Below are 4,869 nucleotides of genomic sequence, written 5' to 3' on the forward strand. Positions count from 1 at the left end.
TTTCAACCAATAAATCATTGAGATGACCTTGAAGACCTTGGTGGATATAAGCCAGATTTTAATGGTTTAATGGTAATTGTTACCATGACCCCAGGCTACCCCCTACAAAGTTTTATCAGAATTAATTCAAAACTTTTTGAGCTATCAAATTTACAGACAGACAGAATGGCATGCATGCACGCAGACGCGACCAAAAACATAAATTCCTCGGTAGCGGTAATGACGCACGACTTGTTTTTAGTCGCCACATTCTTTCTTTTCTCATAAAGAGCTGTAAGTGCTAATGACACCATATAATATTTGAAATACTAAACAACCCAAGCGAAAGGTGTGGATGTTAAGCAACACCATACTGTATGGTCTTTGCCTGTATGTAATACATGTTACCATGGTTACCAACTGACCTTGCACGGTTTCAAACTTACAGATCAGGGAGTATTTTTCTTAACAGAAAGGTTTAACAGTAGTTATGACATTAAAAATCCTTGGTCAGAACCTGTGATGAGTATGAAATCACTACACAAAACGATGTGGTTTCACATCACAGATCAAACCCCGCAGGAGTTTTCTTGGAACCTCCCGAGACGGTGATGAACTGAACTAATGGCTAATCTCAGCAGAGCTCATTTCGTCAAACCCAAAAAGGTTAGGTGTGGAGGACCGAACCTCACTAGTTCACAGCCTGACTGTTAAAGTGCAGCAGGGGGTCATAATAATTGTCTTGTGGCTTTTCATTTACCCAGCACATTAGATTTTCTCACTGCATGCGGTTGGAATATGTTTGGTGGATCTGGGGGCCTCTGAGTCACAGGTGTGATTGTTTTGGCTTGTGGTCAAGTGATTTTTGTTTTTCGTTTCCCATCCATTTTTCTGTGTGCTCTGTGTTTATGGCACGCAAGAGAAACTAAAGAGGACCGCATTTGTCCTTTGTGCCGTCCCTGTAATAAAGTGCCACACTAATTAATTAATTTTGACTTTTTAGCAATAACGTTTTCAGAAACTGACACAGAACTACTGCTCTATACTCCCACCTTTCAAAATAAACTAGATTTGTCAAAAGCAGTATGACACTACACACTATTTAAGCATTAGAAATGTGCTAGTAAATGCGTAATTCATCATTTATAAAATGTACTCCTAAATTAGTACACATTAGCGTGTAATTTATAAATGTAATTGTTAATGCTTTGGTGTTGAGTTCATATATAGTATGTTTAATGACTGGCCATTAAAAAATCATATGTCTTGATTTAATGCATTAATGTACCTGTTTTATACACACTGAGTTTGTGATTTCAAGGAAATACCCATCGACTGAGACTCTCCTTGATGAAGAAGATGATGAGCCTGCCCTGAACACTTCATTACTCCAAGGAGCTGCTCTGAGTTTTTTCTTTTGCTGGAGGAGGAGACCCTTTTCTTTCGTTTTACCTGAGTTCACATTGTCCATACTAGACAACTTGACTTTTTTTATTTTTAAATTCAAGAGCACTTTGGAAATTAAACTGACTGGAGACTGAAACAGAATGACTTGTCTGAATGAAGCTGGCTAATTGACTGTAAGCTAGAGGAAAGCTGAACTTGAGGAACAAACTAAAAAACTTGAGATTTGTAAACATCCCAAAGACACTTTCCTGCTTACATTTCAGTTTTCTGTAAACCTCAAATGGATTGTGTTTGCATCTTGCAATAAATATGTGTATGCTCTGTATTGATTATAGCAGCAAGTCAGTTAAACTACACAGCAAATCCAGCATGTCCAAATTAACACTGTCAGATTTGATTTCAACACTTTTAAAGTGTCTATATGGGTCCACACCAGAGAGTGTTAATTTAACTCTTTTTGGAGAGTTGGTACGTTAACTCTGATTTAGTGTTAAACACCAAATCTCTCTGGAGTTGATAATTTAACACTTGGTGTTAAGAGTTTATATATTAACTGTCAAAGAGTATTTTAGTTTAACTACGTAAGAGTTATCTTCTAATTAATTCTAAAAAGCGGGAATTTTACTGTTCTGAACTTCTAGAAATTTCTTTTGGAAATAAACATTTACTAAAAAGACGCAATGGTTTTTGAAAAACATTTATTCTGAACTGTGCACCACAATTTCAAAACATTTTCTGAAAGATGTAACAGTGTACATGTTCTCACTTTCATTAGAATTTTGTTTATCAAAAGGTCTGACATAGGTGAGCTGGTAAATGCAAATAACAGCATTCTCATCACTTATTTCAATAAATACAAAATACAATACGCATGTCCTTCATTCATCACTTTGTGGAACTTCAACGCACTTCTGCTCTCCCCCATATTCCATCTTCACAAGCATATCCTATGTGGAGATTGAATAAAAATTAGTTGACACTAATTAATGGCACAAATCAATTGCAGCACAGTAAAAAAAAAAAAAAAAAAAAAAAAAGGAATCCTTTTTGAGACATTACTTGTGTAAAGTATTTTCCCAAAAGATAAGGACACAGGCAACAGGTAATACTGAACTAAATGTAAAACCTCAACCTTTTTCATTTTTACCTAAACCGTGTGCACAAAACTCTGGAGGGATCTAAATGCTAACGTAGAACCAGTCAGGACGTCTGCTACTGCTGTTTGCTCGTTTTTTATGGGAGATCGTTTTCAGGCTTCAAGTAGCACTATTATACCAACATTTCACATTCTAGACATTGTTTTAGGTGTATTTGACCAAAAAATTTAACCGAAAATTCACATGCAAGCTTTTTTTCAAGGCTGTGGTATTTGCCGAAAACAATACCTTTCAGTTAGCTAAAACAGCGAGCGGTGCTATCAGCGAGCAACATGGCTAATGCCTTTCACACAGCTTTGTCTCAACTCCAAAGAGCCACAGAAGTAAAAGCTAATAATGATAATTGAAACAATCTTTGAAAACATGACTTACCAAGTAGGGCTGGGCGATATGACCCAAAATTCATATCTCGATATATTTTACCTGGACGGCGATATAAGATATATATCTCGATATTTTTTTAAGCCATAAAGTAAGAACAAAAAGAGAGTTCTTAGTCAAAGCTGTGTCCCAGATGTCACACGGGCACTTTTATTAACATAGAGCATAGATGTACATAAAATTTACTCAAAAATAAATTATGAGCATTTAATAATGCAAATAATAATGCTCCATAAATAAAAGAAAACAATGTTGTTTTTGTGCATAACAAAAAGCTCACAATTGTGCAGTCAAAATGTAAACTAAAAGATGCAGAGCATAGTAACAAAGACAGATTTCACAGCTGCTCTGTTCCCAACTTCTACTGTGTGACTGACAGCATTGAGTTTGAAATCCTCTTCGTAACCACGTCTCTTAACAGGTGCCATTTATGGTCCTTATACACAGTAGGGTAATATTACGTTGAAGCACAGTACGTATCACTCCGCGAGGCTCCTCGGTAGCCGTAATGCTCTGACAATCCATCAACCGGTGCAGCACCGTAGCTTACCAAAGTCGTACTAAAACATTTTTTGACAGATTGCTGAGCGCTGTGTACCACATAAAATCGCTTCGCGGCCATCAAGCACAACCAGAATTCATACATAAGGCGCGCTGTCAACTTTTGAGAAAATGAAAGGATTTTAGGCTGTGCAGCGCCTCTGGGCTGCATGGCGTTAGCGTGGTTAGCTCGTTAGCGTGGTTAGCTAGCTAACACGTTGACGGCGTCCAGCCCCACGCACGGGGCGATGCGCAGTAACTCGTTAACGGAGATTTGCCGTGCCCATCTTGTCGCTTCCTGCAGGTGAAGCGATGGGGGAGGAGGGGGAGTTGTGTTCAGTGAAGGAGAGGTGAGGCCGAGTAATGTTGCGTAAAGACAAAAGTGGACGAAAGAGAGGCAAACTTGCGGCTCCACAAGTATAGTTATAACGTAACATAGACTATATCGATATAAAGGATATTGTCACATCTTATATCTCGTATAAAAATATATCGATATTTTTTAAAAACTCGATATATCGCCCAGCTCTATTACCAAGCATGGCAAACAACTCAAATATGTAGAGCAAAATGTTCTGAAACGGCTTCACTTCAGCTTCGATTGGAGCCGTGCTGGGGGCGGAGTCTGTGAATTTACTCTATTAGTGTCATAGCCCCTGTAGGAGTTCAGAGTTAAGAGGTCAAGAGTTAATGTTTCCATTGTAACACCTCCAGATTTGAAATAGAAACACTCATTTTTAACACTCGATTTTAACTACTATCATTTTACACCTCAGAGTTACATTAAAAGCATGTGACTCTACTTAGAGTAAAATTAACTCTAAGACTACTAACACCAAAACATTTAACACTTTTGAATTTGCTGTGTATTAACTTTGTGAGCTTAGTAGCCGAGGAATGAAATCAGTGAGACAACAACAATGAGACAACTCCCCAAACAGGAATGCTTTTAAAGGTGAAGGCCACACACATTCTTCCCTCCTCATTTTTTTGGCCAGTTTTTCACTAGTGTTGCATTTGGCAAGGGTCAGTGTGTACTTATAGCATGAGATGATACCTGGATGCTACAGAGGTTACACAGGTAGTCCAACTTCTTCAAGACGGCTCATCAATATGCCATTGCCATTGCCTGAAGGTTATCTGCCTCTCAGCACAGTCTCAAAAGCATGGAGGAGATTCAAAAAACAGATAGTTACTCTAGAAGAGCTGGACAGGGCTGTGGAAGGCCTTTAACCCATCAGCAGAACCAGTACTTGCTCTTGTGCAAGGAGAACAAGGATGAGTACTGTCAGAGCCCTACAATATGACCTCCAGCAGGCCAATGATGTGAGTGTCTCTAACCAAATAATCAGAAAGAGACTTCTTAAGGGAGGCCTGAGGGCCCAGCATCCTCTAATGGCCCCTA

At 38.6% G+C, this 4,869-nt stretch overlaps 1 long non-coding RNA gene across 1 annotated transcript; it reads left to right on the plus strand.

Moving 5' to 3' along the window:
* Positions 1-253: 253 nt before the first annotated feature.
* Positions 254-1,728, plus strand: LOC146506930 (uncharacterized). The gene is made up of 3 exons (XR_014877074.1): positions 254-645; positions 744-811; positions 1,301-1,728. It is a non-coding gene; the product is annotated as an uncharacterized LOC146506930 (long non-coding RNA).
* Positions 1,729-4,869: the final 3,141 nt, after the last annotated feature.

Source organism: Neolamprologus multifasciatus, chromosome 12 (assembly GCF_963576455.1).
Source record: "Neolamprologus multifasciatus chromosome 12, fNeoMul1.2, whole genome shotgun sequence".
NCBI lineage: Eukaryota > Metazoa > Chordata > Actinopteri > Cichliformes > Cichlidae > Neolamprologus > Neolamprologus multifasciatus.